The sequence below is a fragment of the Euphorbia lathyris genome, chromosome 1 (assembly GCF_963576675.1).
Source record: "Euphorbia lathyris chromosome 1, ddEupLath1.1, whole genome shotgun sequence".
Lineage (NCBI taxonomy): Eukaryota > Viridiplantae > Streptophyta > Magnoliopsida > Malpighiales > Euphorbiaceae > Euphorbia > Euphorbia lathyris.
In genome coordinates this window covers 109,239,360-109,260,152 of record NC_088910.1, presented here as the reverse complement: position 1 = coordinate 109,260,152, position 20,793 = coordinate 109,239,360, and the positions used below count along the sequence as shown (strand labels likewise).

The following is a 20,793-nucleotide window of genomic DNA, read 5'->3' as shown; positions in this document are numbered from 1 at the left end:
TTATAATTTCTGTTAATGATAAAAAAAAATTAAGTTGAATATCTTTTTATTATTACGATCTCTTACACCAATATATGAATTTCATTGGATTTGAAATATGTAGAATACAAACAAATCTCATCATGTGTTGAAACTCCATTAATAAATAAAATTATCACAATGATTTAGAAAAGCTTAATTAATCGGTGAAAATAATTTTTATTATTATTATTTCTAACCCCTTTAACACATCTTTGCATACAAATACCATAGGCCTACACGATGTATCTATTCTACCATATGTTAGATATTTCATTAATAAATCACATTATTTGAGTATAAACCATCTATATCTTGATACTATGTCATAAATTCAAGATCAAGTAAAAATAGTAAAGTCCAAACATAATTTTTATTATCTGTAACATAGATAACTTAATTGATTTCCTGTTTTCTTTTCTTTTTTTTTCTTTTTGTTAAAAAAACAAAATGTAGGAAATGTGAAGCTTTCAAGTTGGCGTTTCCAATAATTTGATCATCATTTTTATAGTGACAGCTTTGAAAAGAGAAGGTTACTCTTCTTATATATATATATGCAGCTCTTGGATTAATTGAATTATTTTCCATCAAACTAACAAAAACCTAAGGATAATACATAAAGCATTTAGGGACACCGAAAAGCGTCCTTAAATATTAAATTTTTAAATACATATTAATGAGGTTGTCAGGACTCGAACCCTCGACCTTTTGGTCCTAGAGGTTTTGATACTATGTCATGGAACCGATTGGACTAAAAGTTCGAACTGATATTTAAGGCTCAATCATAGATCTTATATTAATCTGGGACGGAAAGAAAGGCAAAAAAGGATTATGATCAGATTAAGCTTGTAAAGGTGTAAAACTTAATATGTAAGCATAAAAACAGTAACCCTAAATAAATGAAAGAATTAAAGCATAGTTTTAGATGCAGTCGACAAATAAAACCTGATGATCAGAAGAGCAGTAATCATGAAAAGACGGCCCAGATTGATGCAGGTGGGATCTGTTTATGATTAATTACTAGTGTTCTAAGATATAACTAATCTTCAAGCATCCATTAAAAAGGTATAGGACCCTTTTTATTTGTTATCATCAAAATATCATCTTAGTTGACCTTTCCTGGATTTCATCGATTTTGTCCACTTCGCCAATCTTAGATTTTAATCAGCTTTTACTGTTATTATTATGTCGGATTAATCGGCTCCAAGAGTTATTTAAATACAAGAAATTCTATTGTCGAATCGATCAGTATTGATCTCTTTATTCGGATGATACCACATCAGTAGTTAAATTAACGTGGTATCATTTTAATGGTCGGGACTAATACTAATCCTCAATTATTGTAGAATTTTTCTTTAAATATAATTTAGATGACTCTTTTTTCAAATAAAATTTATTAACTGTACTAAAACATCAACCTAATTAATTGGCTGCTAATATACTAATATTCTCTGTACCCTTGAATATAAACACAACTTTATAATTTTACACAGAATAAAGTATATTATTAGTTCTTAGTATCTGTTTGGTATGCCATAATGCAATATAACGTAATCAAAGTTGTAATATAATAGAATGGTATAATGATTCTATTACAATGTTTGATTTTAATTGACAAATTTAAAACAATGATGAAATGTAACGACTAATGTTTGCTTATTTAAATGGAACCATACAAATTTATTTACATAATTGAAATCAACGGAAAATATGAAAAACGTTAACTTAGTATATAGTTTTTCATGTTTTCGTAGTTTTTTTTTTACATTTTTCTCATTTTTTTTTGTTTTCCATTTTCACAATTTGACCGCTTTTTTTTCCTTTTTTTCATTTTTCATATTTTACGTTTTTTTGTTGTTGCTTTTTCTTATTCTACGTTTTTTAGAAGGATGAGAGGTGATATTTGATAAAGGAGAGGTTAGACGGAATTTTAGAAATTAGGATTACATATTTTGGATATAATGAGAATTCAAGTCAACTCCGCCTGTGAGGGTCACTTGGTGGCTTTTACAGCCGGTCCCAAGCCGGACAAAGGAGGAGTGTTGCGGTAGGTTTGTGGCGGCCAGCGTATAACTTAGCCACATCTTATGACATGAACCAAAATATATGGTTCATATTAGCCGACCCCGAATCATTTTGGGACTAAGGTTTTGTTGTTGTTGTTGTTGTAATGAGAATTCAAGTCATTTTTTTGATGTAATAAGAATTATAAGAGTTATTAAATAAAATTTAATCTATGGATTCCTAATTCCATTACAACAAAATTTGAATATACAACCAAACATGGTAATGGATCTAATAACTTTATTAGAAGAATGGACATTCTATTACAAAAGTTATTAGATCTTACCAAATAGGGCCTTAATATTTTATTTGAGCTTATGAAGTAATGCAATAATTTAATGAATGAAGAAGTATTTAATTTAGTTCTAAATTTAGTGACTTCAAACCACAATCAGTTATGTTAACGTCAATAAATGAATATAAATATATGACTACTAGTTTTTGACCCGTGCGATGCACGGATTCATCTTACCATATAAATATTAACAAAAATATAATCTAATAATTACAATTAATGATATAAAGGTGCTATATAAATTAAATATTATTATTTTATTTTCACATTTACCTTAAATAATCTTTTTTATAGATAAATATAATAATATAATTAAAATTAATATATTATATATTATATTATGTTTTTTATCAGTAAAAAAGGAGGAAGTGACACCTCAGCTCCATCGTTACTATTTTATATTATATATAGATAACTCATATACATCTCAAGTGAAATGTTATGGATTCCAATGTTATCAGAACCGGGCCGGACATCAAACCGGATTGATGACTGGGTCACGGGTCACTTGGTCGGACCGGATGGCTCGGATTGGTCGAACCGAATGACGTAATAAATAAATAAATAATATTTATATACATTAAATATATATAATTATTTTAAAATTATTTTTATATATTATATATATCCAAAATAAATTATAAACAATTTTGGTTTGTTATTTTTTTGTTAATTTGAATCTTAAATATCTAACGAATAAATTAAATTCATAATAAATTGAAATATATCAACGTATTCTATGCCATAAGATCTTTTTAAAAATATATTATGAACTCAAAACGGACAAATGATAAATGAGAAATTGATGCTCAAAGTGAACCATTTGAAATGGTTTGGAAGAAGATAAAATGAAATTAAACATTTACATCCCACATAGGAAAGAAAGGAGAAACTTACCTAGTTTATAAGTAAATGGGATTTACAAGCCTTTAACCAATTACTAGGGAAAATGCTCTCTCACGCGTCGGGTTAGGGGCGCACCCGCACGACGCGAATGCCGCACCAAGATTAGGTCCCATGACTTAACACACCTTTTGTTCTTTTTTTTTTTTAATTTCATTCGCCCTACAAATTCAATTTTCAAATCCGCTCGCCAAAAATCCATTCCAGACCACTTTCAATTTTCCAAACCCGCCCGCCAAAAATCTATTTCCAGCCCGCCTTCAATTTTCCAAACCCGCCCGCCAAAATAAACTTACAGCGCTTTAGATCTTTTTTTTCCTCTACGAACTGGGGTCACACCGGGTCCCGGGCTGACCGCCGGTTTCCGGGTCAACCCCGGGTCGTTCCGGTTATTTCAACTTCCAAATAATCGGACAGGCTCGGATCGGCTTTCTTACCGGTTCGACCGGTCGGACCGGCCGGTCCGGTCCGAACCTGATAACATTGATGAATTCAAACTCATCCTCTTATAAAAAAAATATATATATATATATATAAAATGAAATAATATGTTAATGTGTTTAGTATACACTTGGCTTGTTCAAAACTGGCTAAGCTCATCTATATCTAAGTCGGACTTTATATTTATAAAATTATAATACTTCGCACTCGTATATTAATATGAATTATTAAATATATATAATTTATAAGACAAACTCTAATAGTAACGGATGTGTTGGGTTTGGTGCTAATATTGGTCATTGTATAGTTTCATGTTAGCAAAGCCTTAGGTTTGGCCTCAGATTGGCTTGGGATAAAGGTTCGACTTATATTTGGATCATTGGATCCCTTTTCTTAGTTTTTGATTGTTGTCGGGATTTTCGGGATAAAGATTGGGATGTTCGCTTTTGGCATTCTTAGAAAGATGGTAATAATGTTGATTTGTTGGTGAACTTCGTTAATTCTTGTTTGTTGGGTCACAATGAGTTTAGTGTGCCTTATGTAAGACTCCAGGACATTTTATCGGACGACCATCGTAGGTTTGTCCTCAATAGATTAGTTTGTTTAGTTCTTTGTTCTGTAATTTTTATTCTCGATTTTCTAGTTTTAGCATTTTTGTATAATTAATAAAAAAAAAAAAGATATATTTATAGCAAAGCCTCTATATAGGAATAACCTCTATTTTGTTATAAAAAAACTCGGTCCCAACTTGATAATAATCTCTATGACCTAACTCTATTTAGTAATAACCTCTCAATTATTATACAAATAGCTCGGTCACAAGTGTATTCCTATGTAGAGGTTTTACTGTATATATAATTTATATATTTTACATTATATATATATATGTATATTATATAAGGTAAATGTTTAAAAAAAACTTGTACTCTTTCACGTATTGTCAAACTAGTATCTGAAAAAAAAAATTTGTTCAAACGGTGAATGAGCTTTTTTATTTTGCTAAAGGAGATGATTGAAGTTTTTTGTTTTACAAAAAAAAAAAAATAAGGATTTTAAAATTAAAATAAGCGTTGACGTTCTCAAAATTAAAAAATTTACAAGACTTGATAATATTTTACATAACTTTAATTCTTCAACGTTTTAATTTTGAGATCATTTAAGTGTTGTTTGATGATGAGAGAGAAAATGAATGTTTTAGAGAGAGAAAACTCCGAGAATTATGATTTTGAAAAATAAAAATTTGATTCCATAGTAAATGTGGTACTAAACAACTTTGATTTTTGAAATTTTTGTTTTTGAAGTAGTTAACGATTATTTTTATAATTTCAAACTATAAGATCATCATTCTTAACGAATGTTTGATTTTTTTTTTTTTTTGTCGGATACCAATTTGAGAATAACTGTTTTTGAAATTTATCCTATATAAAATTCTAATAAGACACTCTTCTTTAAGTGCATACTCTCGGTGCAATTCAAAATGGCATTTACTATATGATAAAACCAAAAAGGTCTTTTTTTTTTTTTTTTTTACGAATCGGAGCAACAAAAAACTGAATCTCAGTGGATCGTGGCAGCAAGGCCACTCTGCCACTTACAATACCCGGTCGCGTATTTAAGTCGTGTGCACCAAAAAGATCCTTTTAGTTTTTTCTTGTATTTATTTTTCTAGATATTCGATTAGTTGGATCTATCTATGAATCTAAAACCTAAACTATCCAATTAAGGACAAACAAGATGTCACAACTTGTGAGATGACGTTAATCATTCCAATCTCCACTCTCATAACCCTTATTATTAGCTCCATAATTCCTATTATTAATCTCAACAAAATGCAATCATAATTATTAATTAATCTCCCTCTGCTGTGTCTAGTTTTATCTTTTATTTACATCCCTAGAAAATGACATCAAAATTAATTGTAATTATTAACCATCACGCCTTCACCAGCATACAGTAAAATGATGAGATGGTGCATATGCATGTGTTTCTGTGCAGCATTACTGGAGTTGACTTTTTTAGTCAATAGTCAACTACTCTCATAAGGAGGATAATGCTTTTTTATTTTTATGATAATTAAACTGTTCTGTTGCATACATATTTATAATTTTATAAACTTCCTTTATTAATTAATACTTCCATTCTATTTACATATGATTCAAGACAAGTTAAATTAATTATAAAGTACCAGGTTTCTATTAATTCGTTCAATTTAGCCCTTCGATTAAGACTGTTTTCCTTAATATAAATGATTTTCCTGCTGATGTATAACTTCTTATCTTTCAATTCGCATAGCTACTTTCAACAATTACATTTAATCTAAATAATAATTACGATTCATTTTGTGAATAAAATACATTTTAATTTGTTGAGGGTTACGGCATTCACCTTTTTTTTTTTTTTAATTTGATAGTTTAATAAAAAAAAAAAATTTGAAGAAATATTTGTTTAAGCATAATTTACTATATATTAGTTTCATGAAATTTGATCATCATATAAAGTGATTAAACTCTTCATTATTTTTATCTATCAGTTGCAACGTTAATTTTCTGATAAACCTAAGTGGATCTATCATCTAAATAACAATTTAATTTATTGTCAACCACATATATCTTCATCCACTTTATAATATAATACAATTATCTTTGGGATTATACCCTTTTATGGATGTTGTTCAATGAAGAAATTTTATTATTACTATGATATCTGTCCATTATACTTTACTAATAATAATAATGTGATATCGTACAATTTTTGTACTAAGTTTTTTTTTTTTTTTTTTTGAAAGCATTTTTTTTTTGTACAAGTTAATATGTGCAATGATCTAGTAACCGTTCGGTGATTTGAAAGAGAGAAACAACATGTGAGAGAAGAGGCCGGAGTCCGACGAGCCCGCTCTGATACTTAAATTAGTAAAGATTGAAAGATAGTTGAAGGCAGTGAGAATATTGCTAACTGTGATATTTTCGTATATTAATATGGATTGGAACTTTATCTATCAGCTTAACCTATTGGTTCAAATAGTTTCATAACAGATATTACATACTTTTTTAGGTTGCCTCACATTTTTTATATATACAGTAAACCTTCTATATGGAAATACTCTATATAGGAATAACCTCTATTTTGTTATAAAAAAAACTCGGTTCCAACTTGGTAATAACCTCTGTTGTACGGAATTAATGAAAGATAAAATAATAAACAATCGAAAAACACAGATTTACGTGGTTCACCAACGTTGTGTTGGCTAGTCCACGGGCAGAAGGAGAATAGTATTATTAGGAGGCGAAAAACAGATTACATGATTAGGTTTACATAATGGGGTATTTATAATACCCAATCTAACCTAATCCCACTAGGAACCCATGATCCCAATCCAACTAGGAACCCATGATCCCAATCCAACTAGGAATCTGAAACCCAATACTACTCCGAATAGGAAACATGATATACTGATTCAAGGCATTACGACAAATCTCTACCTTGACTTGAATCCTCCTGAAAACATAACAGATGCACCCATGATAGTGCCAGATGAACTGACTTCTCCCTCTGCCTCAGAGTCGCCCCCACAGGGCAACTAATAATCTCTGACGTTTAGTAAGTCCAAACAGTGTTGAAACTTGCTCTGTGGAACAGGCTTGGTAAACATGCCAGTCGGATTGTCAGCAGTGCCTACCTTCTTCACCTTGACCCTCTTCTCACTTCTCAGAAAATGATACCTCACATCTACATGTTTGGTCCTCTCATGATGAACCTGATCCTTGGCTAAACAGATTGCACTCAAGCTGTCACAATACACTATAGCCTGATCATGATGTAGACCAAGATCACTAACCAGTCCTTTAAGCCAAATCCCCTCCTTAGAAGCTTCAGTCAGTGCCATATACTCTACTTCCGTAGTAGACAAAGTCACTGTAGGCTGCAAAGTAGCTTTCCAACTAACAACTGAACCACCAAGAGTGAAAACATAACCAGTCATAGATCTTCTACTGTCAACATCTCCAGCATAATCAGAATCTGAAATACCTGTCACCAAACACTCTATATCACCTCTATAAATGAGACCAACGTTAGATGTACCTTTTAGGTACCGAAAGATCCTCTTCACAACTTGCCAATGCTCCTTGCCAGGTTCACCCATAAACCTGCTAACAACACTAACAGACTATGCAAGATCAGGTCTAGTGCAGACCATTGCATACATCAAGCTTCCTACTACACTAGTGTAGGGAACTCGAGACATGTACTCCTTCTCTTCAGCAGACTTAGGTGCAAAAGCAATAGACAGATGTGTACTTGCAGCACTAGGAGTATCTATGGGCTTTGCGGTAGACATGCCAAATCTTGACAAGATCTTCTGAATATAGCCCTTCTGTGACAGAAAAAGTTTCCTTTTGCTTCTGTCCCTATAAATCTCTATTCCCAGAATTTTCCGAGCTGCACCCAAATCCTTCATCTCGAACTCTGCGCTGAGAAGACCCTTCAACTTCTGAATGTCGTGCTTCTTCCTTGCAGCTATCAACATGTCATCTACATACAACACCAGATAGATAAAAGACTCATCTTCCAGTTTATTGTAATAGACACAACAATCATATGGGCTCCTGGTGTAGCCCAGCTGCATCATGTAGCTGTCAAACCTCTTATACCACTGCCTAGGAGACTGGTTAAGTCCATACAAGGACTTCTTGAACTTGCAAACATAATTCTCCTTCCCAGGAATATGGAAACCATCTGGTTGGGTCATGTAGATCTCTTCCTCCAAATCTTCATGCAGAAAGGCTGTCTTTACATCAAGTTGCTCAAGCTCCAAATCCTGATGTGTAACTATAGCTAGCAACACTCTAATAGAGGTGTGTCTCACTACTGGTGAGAATATCTCATTATAATCCACTCCCTCTCTTTGATTGAAACCTCTAGCAACAACTCTAGCCTTATACTTGACTCCCTCTACAGGTGATATCCCTTCCTTCATCTTGAGAACCCACTTGCAAGTAATAATCTTTCTCCCTGGAGGTGGTATGACTAAATCCCATGTTTGATTCTTATGAAGGGACTCCATCTCATCTCCCATAGCAGCAAGCCATTTCTCAGAATCGGTGCCTGAAACAGCTTCTTGGTAAGTTGATGGTTCACGAGTGTCCACCTCTTCAACAACCTATAGTGAATATCCCACCATGTCCTCATACCTCTTAGGTGGCCTAACTCCAACCCTCCTTGGTCGATCTTGAGCTAAGCTACGATGTGTAGCTTTAGATGGTTGAGAAATTGATGGTGTAGACTCTGGTAGCTCTCTTTCTGCTTCTAACTCTTGTTCCTTCAAGCCACTCTAACTTTGTATGACCTGAAACTCCACCTGTTTATCAATGCTATCAGTTTTTATTGCAATTGTAGGCTTCACAATGGGTCTAAGCACAGATTTTTCGTCAAAGACTACATTTCTTCTCAAAATGACCCTTTTCTCTGATGGAGACTAGATCCTAAAGCCTTTAACTCCATCTCCATAGCCTAAGAACACTCCCTTCTTGGCTCTTGGCTCTAGCTTACCCTCATTAACATGATAGTAAACTGTGCACCCAAAAGCTTTCAAATTTGAGTAATCAGCAACCTTTCCTAACCACATTTCTGTAGGCGTCTTGAGTTGTATGTCGGTGTGTGGTCCGCGGTTAATCAGATAACATGTTGTGTTCACCGCTTAAGACCAGAATCTTCTATCTAACCCAGCATTAGAGAGCATGCACCTCACCCTTTCTAGTAATGTCTGGTTCATTCGTTCAGCTACACCATTCTGCTACGGTGTATTCCGGACTGTGTGATGCCGAGCAATCCCTTTATCCTTATAGAACTGATCAAACTTAGACGAGCAGAATTCCAGACCATTATCAGTTTGCAACCTCTTTATCTTCTTTCCTGTTTGGTTTTCCACCAATGCTTTCCACTGCTTGAAATTCTTGAAGGCTTCACTTTTATGCTTCATCATGATGACCCAAGTCATCCTTGAATAATCATCAATCAGAGACATAAAATATATGTGACCTCCCAAAGACTCAACTCGAGATGGACCCCAACAATTAGAGTGGATGTAATCAAGTGTGTCTTTTGTTATGTGAATAGCTTTGGGAAACTTACTGCGATGTAGTTTCCCAAAGACACAATGTTCACAAAGCTCCAGACTCTTAACCTTATGACCATCAAGAAGATCATCCTTTGATAGAATCTGCATCCCTTTTTCGCCCATATGACCAAGTCTCATATGCCATATCTTTGTCATATCCTCCTGGTCAATCTCTGACGATGCAGCATTAGCTGAACCTGTAACAGTGGAACCTTGCAGGAAATACAAAGTACCATGTTTCACACCTTTCAGAATCACATCAGAACCTTTACAGACATGTAGAACTCCATCTTTTTTTGACCAGCTAAGACCCCTGCTGTCTAACAGACTCAGAGATATCAGATTCTTCGTCATCAATGGAACATGCCTGACTTCGTTCAACGTGCAGAACTTACCATCATGTGTCCCCAACTTGATCGAGCCTATCCAACTGCTTTGTAGACATGACTATTAGCCATTGAAATGCTACCTCCATCTACCTGCTTATAAGTTGAAAACCACTCTCTACTTGGAAAAATATGATAAGATGCTCCTGAATCAAGAACCCACACATCAAAGTGATGAGTGTGTCCATCAATAATTAGAGCAATATCGTTTTCAGAGCTGCTGTCGCCATCTGCTACAGCAGCAGAACCTGATTGATTTTCTGATTTCTTCTTTTTCTTTGGACAATAAGTTTTCCAATGTCCTTTCTCCTTACAGTAATTACAGGTGTCGTTTGGCTTGGGATCCTTTGAGAACGGCTTCTTAGACTTCTTCTTTCCACTGTTTCCCTTTCCCTTACTGCCGCTGGCAAACAGTCTAGAGGCCTGATTATCTGCACCTGTATTGCTCGTCTTATGGCATAACTCCCTGCTATGAAGAGATGACCTAACTTCTTCCAGAGTCACAGAATCTTTACCAACAATAAATGATTGAACAAAATTCTCATATGAAAGCGGTAAAGACACCAACAGAATCAAAGCAGCATCTTCATCTTCAATTTTCACATCAATATTACGTAATTCTAGTAATAATGTGTTGAATTGATCTAAATTGCATACCTTCCTGCATTCGCAGGCCAAACAGACGTTTCAGAAGAAGTTTGTTCGTTAGAGATTTCGTCATATATAAGCTCTCTAACTTCATCCACAGACCGACAACAGTCTCTTCGTCTGAGACCTCGGTGATGACGTCATCTGCGAGGCACAACATAATTGTTGAATGTGCCTTTTCTTCCTGAATCATCATCTCAGCAGTGACTTCTCCTGTTGCCTTCTTCAACAACGTCCACAGACCTTGTTGTTTTAACAAAGCCCGCATCTTGATCTGCCATAGACTGAAACTATTTCTCCCAGTAAACTTTTCGTTTTTCACGTTCATCGCAGACATCTTTCTCTCCAGAAAACAAAACACCGATCGGAAACCGAAAGCTCTGATACCAGTTTGTTGTGCGGAATTAATGAAAGATAAAATAATAAACAATCGAAAAACACAGATTTACGTGGTTCACCAACGTTGTGTTGGCTAGTCCACGGGCAGAAGGAGAATAGTATTATTAGGAGGCGAAAAACAGATTACATGATTAGGTTTACATAATGGGGTATTTATAATACCCAAGCTAACCTAATCTCACTAGGAACCCATGATCCCAATCCAACTAGGAACCCATGATCCCAATCCAACTAGGAATCCGAAACCCAATACTACTCCGAATAGGAAACAGGATATACTGATTCAAGGCATTACGACAACCTCTATAACCAAACTCTATTTAGTAATAACTTTCCAATTGTTATATAAATAGTCTGGTCCCAAATGTATTCCTATATGGAGATTTTACTGTAATAGAATCAAGAGTACTTGTTAATCTTGATAAATGTGTGTCTAAGGCCATCTCTAAGGGTTCTCTAAACTTAGAGAACCCTTGGAAAATCCAGCTCCAATGGAGCTGGATTAGCTTGCGGCAAAGATGTCGCAAGCTTGGTGGTACTGCATATATGCAGTACCACATGCCTTGCGGCATCTTTGCCGCAAGGCAATACATAATATTTTATTATATTTTTTTTTAAATCTAAAAAAACTTTGTTTTGTAATATTTATTTTATGTTAATTCATTTATTTTTGTTTTGTTTAATATATGTTTTATAGATTTAATTATTCATTGATTGTTGTCTTTTATTTTAATTTCATATGTATTTTTTTTTATGTATTTATTTTTTGTAGGTGTATATTTATTATTTATGTATTCTTTTTGTAGAAGTATTTGTGTTATTTAATTTTCAATTTAGTGTTATTTGATTTTTTTTATTGTATTGTACATTTAAATATTAAATTATAATTATAAAAACATTAAATATTATACGAATTATAAAAATGTTACACGAATTAGAAAAATATTACACGAATTATAAAAACGTTACACGAATTATAAAAACATTACACGAATTAATAAAACATCATACAAATTAATAAATGGGTATATTTTAATTAATAATATAAAGAATATAAATGTTATGTGAAAAATGAATATTATAATAATAAAATATTTAAAAAATAGGTAAAATAGAGTTGATGGTTGGAAAAGTTTTACTGTAGTAACTCTATATTTAAAGATAGAGTAGAGAAAAATGAAGATAGAGTAGGCTAAATAGAGAGCACGGTTGGAGATGGCCTAATGACTCATTGGACATGTGTCATCCTTTGAGCTCTCTTTCCTCCATTATAACGATTATGGACACCGTTATTGGATGACACTCTATGTATTTTCAAGGATATTCATTGTAGTTTGAATCAGATGGTCTCTACGAGTTATCCACATGGCAAGAAGGATATTGATCTACTTTGCTGGATGGTCTATTGGAATATAACGCACAATATTCTTTAAGCTATCTAAATAAAGTTATATGCATATTTTTTTTTTAATTTTCTAATATTGATTAAATGTATTACACGTTGTAGATTTTATTTTAAATTAGTTATTTTCTAATAAAGTAAGTATTGTAGTATGCATTTATCTATTATATCTGGTACACTATATCTACTCCAATTGAATTATAAGAAGTAATTCATCATCTACTTCTGTAGATATTAGTACTAATTAATATCCTATACTTGTTATCGAACCTATGTATTATATTCTCTGTGTAGGATGCAATTGAAATATGATGCAACAACAAGCAATTTAGTGATGACGTAATGTTTGTTTGTTTTTTGTTTTGTTTTGTGTTGTGTAAGAAGAAATTGATATATATATGGTCACGTTGTGAAATGTAAAATGTGAAAGTGGGTGTATGTAATAATGGGCTAAGGACATAATTTATCATTAAGACAATTAATGTAAAAGTTAATGAATCTTTGTCTGCCGCGTGGTTATGCGCATGTACTATGCTGCCTCACATTCCCTTTTTCTATCTTTTTTTTTTTTTTTTTTTTTTTTTTTTTTTTTTTTTGTCTCTTCTTCCTCCATATATTTATGTGGGTTTTTTATTCTTTTTTTTAGCCATGTTTTATTTAATAAAAATATCTCAATTGCAAGAATAATTTCTATTTATTTTATTATTTAGTAAAAATCAATGTTATGAAAACCGGACCGGATCAGCTGGTTCGACCAGTTCAACCGCGAACCAGTCAGGTGTCCGGTCCGGTTGATGTTGGTTTTTTAATTGTTCAACAAACCGAACTGAACTGCTTGAACCGTTCGAGTCAACCGTGAACCGATCCGGTTGAGCGGTTTGGTCCGGTTAGTTATTCACACATGTTTAACTTAAAAAATATAAATATATTGAAGGTGGGAATCGAACCTAGACCTTTAGCGACCACTAGGTATATCTTACCACTAAGCTAAGTTTCAATTAAAAACAAGGCCTAATGCTCATCCAGCCCCTTTAACTTGTTCAAATTGGTCATTTTACCCCTCTAACTCATCGAATATCCTATTTACCTCATTAACTCCATAAAAATGGTATTTCCCACCCCCTTAACTTGTCCAAATTAGTCATTTTACCCATCATCAACTCATCGAATGTCCTATTTACCACCTTAACTTCATAAAAGTGGTATTTCTCACCTCTTATGATCATATTTACCTCATTAACTCCATAAAAGTGGTATTTATTACCCCTTTATAGTGCAAAATTAATAGCACTTATTCAAATGAGTTTGAAAATATATATTTTTAATATCAACTTTTTATTTTGTTTTAATTTGATAATTATATCGATCATTCATATGTTTATTATAATAATATCGTATTATAATAATTAGATAATCAAAATTTAACTAGCGAAAAAAGTTGAAAAGAGAAAGAATAAATAAAAGATACAAATAACAAGAACAATTTTTTTTTGAAGTAACAAGAACAATTTTTTTATTTTTGATAAAAAAAAACAAGAACATTAATATAAAGGCCTAATGCTTTCCCAATCCCTTTAACTTGTCCAAATTGGTCATTTTACCCCCTCAACTCATCGAATGTCCTATTTACCTCCTTAATTCCATAAAAGTGGTATTTCTCACCCCCCTCAACTTGTCCATTTATCCCCCCAACTCATAGAATGTTCTATTTACCCCCTTAACTCCATAAAAGTTGTATTTTTCACCCCTTACAATCCGTTATCGAAGCCTAAATTGATAACTTTTTTAAAACGTTAAACCTATATTTATGCTATTTTGGAAGTGGAACCTAAATTGATACTTCCCCAAAAATCATAGGCCTATTTTGGTACATTATCCCTACATATAATGTATTTAGCTTGTTTATATTAATGTTCTTGTTATTTGTATTTTTTATTCGTTCTTTCTTTTTTCAACTTTTTTTACTACTATAAATGGATAATAAGTACTATTTTTATGAAGTTAAGAGGGTAAATAGGATCATAAGTGGTGAGAAATACCACTTTTATGGAGTTAAGGGGGTAAATAGGATATTCGATGAGTTGAGAATGGGTAAAATGACAAATTTGGACAAGTTAAGGGGGTGAGAAATACCATTTTTATGGAGTTAAGGGGGGTAAATAGGACATTCGATGAGTTGGAGAGGTAAAATGACCAATTTGGACAAGTTAAGGGGGCTGGAAAAGCATTAAGCCTAATATAAACAAGTTAAAGACATTATATGTAGGGAAAATGTACCAAAATAGGCCTATGATTTTGGGAAAATATCAATTTAGGTTCCATGTATAAAATAGCACCAATATAGGTTTAACGTTAAAAAAATGTATCAATTTAGGCCTTGACGACAGATTGTAAGGGGTGAGAAATACCACTTTTATGGAGTTAAGAGGGCAAATAGGACATTCTATGAGTTGGGGAGGGGGTAAATGCACAAGTTGAGGGGGTGAGAAATATCATTTTTATGAAGTTAAGGGGCTAAATAGGATATTCTATGAGTTGAGGGGATAAATGGACAAGTTGAGGGGGTAAGAAATACCACTTTTATGGAGTTAAGAGGGTAAATAGGATATTCGATAAGTTGAGTGGGTAAAATGACCAATTTGGACAAGTTAAGGGAACTGAAGGAGTATTAGGCCTAAAAACAATACATATTAGGGATAACGTATCCAAATTAGGCCTAAGATTTTTGGGGAAGTACCAATTTATGCTCAACGTTCAAAATAGCACCAATATAGGCTTAACGTTTACAACATAATATCAATTTAGGCTCAACGTTTATAATATAGCATCAATTTAGGCCTCACGTACAAAATAGAACCAATATAGACTTAACGTTTACAAAACAATACGAATTTAAGCTTAACGTTTACAAAATATATCGAATTTAAGTTAAACGTTACAATTAAATTAACCATATTATATTCTTTTCCTAATGTTATCTTTTTATTTAGTTCTATTTTCTTATTTATTATAATACAATTAATTAATATTCTTGCCCATTAAAGTCTTATTATAATATCCACAATATTTCGAACCCTAGTTAAAATAATATTGGTACATATCAGTGTTCGAAATATTGTGGGTATTCAATTACTTTTAGTTTGCAAATATTCTTCCCTCAACCACTGATTTTTTCAGAAAATAAAAAATATGGTTTGAAAAATATGATTTTAAATATATTTAACCTAGCCGCCGCCGTCTGCTATTCCGTCGCTTCTCCTCACCGCTGAACATGGCCGTGAAGTCACCGGCTACCGATGACTATCTTGATAACTTCTTCAGCATTGGAGTTCTCTTCAATCCAAAAGTGAGATTTTCTCCAAATCCCCTGATTAATGAAACGAGAAGTCTGTCTGGCGGTTCCGATGATGGGCGCTCTTATGCGCGGGTGGTCTCTAGTAATCTGACTGGCATTCCGCCATCCTCTGCGAAAGTCTCTGAGATTGGAGGCTTGAAATCGGTTCGAATTTCTCAGGCAGCATATGATAAGAAGGCCTTGCTCTGTTCCTTTTCGCTAATTGGGCGACTGATACTGAGCAAGGGTGACACCCCATGGAAAGTTGGGAAGCTCAAGGAATCTCTGCAGGCTATTTAGGGATTGAAGGAAGAATGGAGACTGATCTCCATCGGACGGGGATTTTTTAACGTCATGCTCAGGTCTTAGGAGGCAAGGAATCAAGTTCTCGGGAAGGGAACTAATAATGTCAAACCAGGTACATTTCGCTTACAACCCTGGGTTCCGGATTTCGATCCTTATGCAGAAAAATCAACAAACGCCCAGGTTTGGGTGCGTTTGTACTCGCTGCCTTGGGAACACTGGGATCCGCCAATATTGTCTGATATTGCTACTGGTATTGGAGGATTAATTCGCCTGGATAAGGCTACTACTGATGGTGACTTTGGCCATTTCGCGCGATTGTTGATCGACGTTGACCTCAACACTGATCTTTCGGTGAAATTTGGTATTGAACGGGCTGGTAAACAAATATGGATTGATGTCGTTTATGAACGGCTACCGAGCTTCTGCAAGGTTTGCTCGAATATAGGGCATTTATCATATGAATGTCGTAAAAACATTAAACCGGTGGATAGCAAAAAATCTGACAAGACTCGGAAGGATACTGTCCAGGATAAATTAGTTAAAAAGGCCCCATTGCAGCAGGCAGTGCCTGTGGTTTCGGTTCATCTGGAAAATATAAGAATTTTGGATGATTTGATTTGTAATCCAGAGGATGCTGCAGCCAGTTTGCAGGAGAGGGACTTGATGCAAGGCAGTCCGCAGAAGCAGGAGGGTCTTTTGGAAGAATATGATCTCCCTCCTTCCCTTGGTATCAACAATATTGATCCAAAAGCTCAGGGCTCTGACAAACAAACACAGGGCTTTGCTAAACAGGGTTCTGAACATCAAATACAGGGTGTAGATGAGAAAAGGCAGGGCTCTGACTCAGAATCGGGTTTTGGATCCTCTAACACCAAGACTTGGGCGGACTTGGCTGATGATGAGGAAAGTAGTTGGAGTACTATAAGTAGGAAAAAACCCAGAGAACGGATAATGACTAATATGGAGAACCTACCAGCTCGTTCCAAACGAGCCGGCAAACCACCGGTAAGATTTAAATGATTGTTCTCTTCTGGAATTATAGGGTGTTACGCATGAATTTGACTACAATTTAACATATTATTTATGATGAATTAAGGGTGTTTTTAGGGTTAAATTACGTGAAACAAGGTCTTATAAGTGTTTTTGTGTAGATTGGGAAAGATTAAGTCAAACAGACTGTAAGCAGCCTGTTTTGCACAAACCATGAGGAGATGAGCAACCTATGATCCAGCGGTCTAACGCTGCAATTTCTGATGACGGATGGCGACTTGACAGACGGCAGGAGCGGCAGGCAGGAAATGCAGAAAAGAGCAGTTAAAAGAAGCATGATGACAAGAAAGTTCGACCCTTGAGTGTTCAAGGGTCAAAAGGATCTTAACCACTTCTAGTAGTCTAGGATTTATGAACAATTTATTTGGTTTTTGTAATATTTTTTATCACATACTTTTAGTACCGTTTTGATCTTTTCTCCTTTAAATAGACGTAGTGGGGGAAAGGAAGGATACCTTTAGAGTGAACTAAAAATAGAAATTTTGGTAGAGAGAAGAGCTCTCGAGGAAGAGGATGACTCCATTGATGGAGCTTTGTAGATGGGAAGCATACTGTTCACTCGGTAGTATGAGTGAGTAGTCATTTTGAACTGGTTCGGCCAGTTAGGGCCGGTTATGTAAGCTCTCTATTTTCTATTTATGAATGAATGTTGTTAATTTATGAACTGATTGATGAAGCTTTTTATTCCATTGCTTACGCATGTCTGCTAGTATTAGATGAATGATAGGGAACTACTTTCATCTTCACGGACCTTTTTATCAAACATCCAACCCCGAAGCAGGAATGTTAGGAGGTTGTATTAAGGGTTTTCTTTATTGAAATGTTGTTTCGGTCATAATGCAAGAAAGAACCAACCTTAGGGACGCTTATGGTTGTAGTAAGTCTTAGAATCTTAAGAACACACAAGAGTTGACTTAAGTGAGCATTAAAACAGAAACCTTGACTTCACTTTACTCCATTCATAAATAAATAGGATGTTTAGGGACTTAAAGTAACCAGTTCCGTTGTGCCTAACCTGTTCTACCTTTTACCCCATTATCAAGTAATCATTTTTATCAGTTTACTCATTGACTTTGTCGCATTTTCACAATATCTCTCATTACAAAGATTTCACACACCAACGAACACCCTGTTCTGCAAGGTTTTTCTAGTAAAATTTGGTCTTCAATCCCTGTGGAGACGATACTCTATTTATCACTTTATTACTTGTTTCTAGTGCACTTGCTAGAGTCTGTTCAGAGGACAACAAGTTTTTGGCACCGTTGCCGGGGATTGAAAGCAACAAAATTTATCTGAAAATTTCTGTGAAACAAGGTGTTTTTAATCTGTTTGCTAAGTAGTGCAGCCAGAAGTAGTGCTCCCACTGTCTATGCGCAGAGATGGACCACCAGTTTTTCCTATCGATCTTGAGTTAGAGAGAACGTGTAGACGAAACCGAGCGGGAGCTCGACGAGCAAGACAAAGAGAGCGACAAAGAGAAAGAAGGATGGCTGGAAGAGTACCACCGGAACAACCAGTTCAACCTAACCAAGAGGAGGAAGGAGAGAACAACAATCCTCCAGTTATGAGGATCAGAGACTATTCCAGACCGACCACGGAAGGACACTCGTCGTGCATTGTGTTGCCTAACGAAGGGAACAACATGTTTGAAGTGAAAGTATCTATGATACAAATGTTGCAGGCTGCAGTGCAATTCAATGGATACCAGTCGGAAGATCCAAACGGGCATATCCAGGAGTTCATTACACTATGCAACACTTTTCGATCAAATCGAGGAGTTTCCGATGATGTGATAAGGTTAAAGCTGTTTCCTTTCTCTCTCAAAGATAAAGCAAAGAACTGGCTAAAGAACCTACAGCTAGGAACCATTACCACTTGTGAAGAAATGGCCAGTGCTTTTCTAATGAAATATTTTCCACCTAGATAAGCCATCAAACTCAGAAATGAGGTATCCCATTTCGTGCAAGAAGAGGATGAATCCTTGGCCGAGGCATGGGAAAGGTACAAAGAGCTTTTAAGAAGGGTACCGAATCATGGCATCCCCATGTGGATGCAAGTACAGAATTTTTACAATGGAGTCACCAACATTTATAAAATCCAGATTGAATACATTGCCAATGGTAAGCCCGAAGATCTTGAACCACAAGCCTTGTACAACCTTATTGAGAGAGTCGTAAGCACAAGCTATAACTGGCACTCAGCTAGGAGTGAAGGAAAAAGAGCGGGGAATGATGATGTTATGTCAAAACTGACCACCCAGGTGGAACAGCTTGCAAAGCAGCTCAGCAAGATTAATGTATCATCCATTCACAGCGAACCGCCGTTCAATGATGTTTGTGATTTTTGTGGAGGGCCTCACTTCAACATCAACTGTCCTGGAGTCAAACAAGGGAAAGGTGAGCAGGAACAATGTGATTATGCTGGATATAATCAGAGGAACCCACCAAACCCATACTCCAATACCTACAACACTGCTACAAGAAATCATCCGAACTTCGGATGGACAGGACAGCCAAATCAGTAGGAACAACCAAGGTATCAGCAGCAGCAAGGAGGACATTACCAAAGGCAGCCTCAACCACCTTATAAACAGCCTGTTCCACCAAAGGAAGATGTAGAACAGGACATGAAGACCATGATGTTTCAATTCATGAAGCAGACATAAGCTTCAATCAAAAATTTAGAGACACAAGTCCATCAAATTGCTGCGTCTGCATCAAAAGGAAAAGGGATAATGCCAAGTAATACCGAACCAAACCCTAAAGGAGATGTCATGGCAATCACTCTGCGGTTTGGTAAGGAAACTCACCCTCCTTTGTCGACTGATAAAAATGCTAAGTGTGCAGGTACCTCTCAAAACACTGAAGAAGATAAGGAACAAGTTGTTCCTAGCCAGAAAGAACCAGTCGTGGTGGAATTGACCACTGATCGAGACCAGGAGGAACAAGGGAAGAGGTACAAACCACCCCCTCCCTACGTACCACCTGTACCTTATCTGGCGAAGCTGATAAACAAGAAGCTTGAAGAGAAAAATTCAAAAGTGCTAGACACCTTGAGGAAGTTGCATATCAACATCCCCTTCATGGAAGCACTTGCCTAGATGCCCACATATGCAAAATTATTAAAAGATATCTTGTCCGACAAGAAGAAGTTGGAAAATATCTCGATGATCCAACTAAATAGGGACTGCTCCTCAATACTCCAGAACAAGCAGCAGCTTCCGAAAAAGCTGAAGGATCCAGGGAGTTTTTCAATTCCATGCTCAATTGGCAAATTAAATATTGAAAATGCATTATGTGACCTAGGAGCAAGTATAAACCTAATACCATATTCTGTGTATGCTAATCTAGGGCTAGGAGAACCACAACCAACTAGAATGTCTATTCAGTTGGCTGATAGGTCTGTATGTTACCTGAAGGGAGTCGTGGAAGA

General features: G+C 35.0%; 1 non-coding gene across 1 annotated transcript; it reads right to left on the bottom strand.

Annotated features, from left to right (window-relative positions):
* Positions 1-19,294: 19,294 nt before the first annotated feature.
* Positions 19,295-19,401, bottom strand: LOC136216111 (small nucleolar RNA R71). Its single transcript, XR_010683102.1, has one exon. It is a non-coding gene; the product is annotated as a small nucleolar RNA R71 (small nucleolar RNA).
* Positions 19,402-20,793: the final 1,392 nt, after the last annotated feature.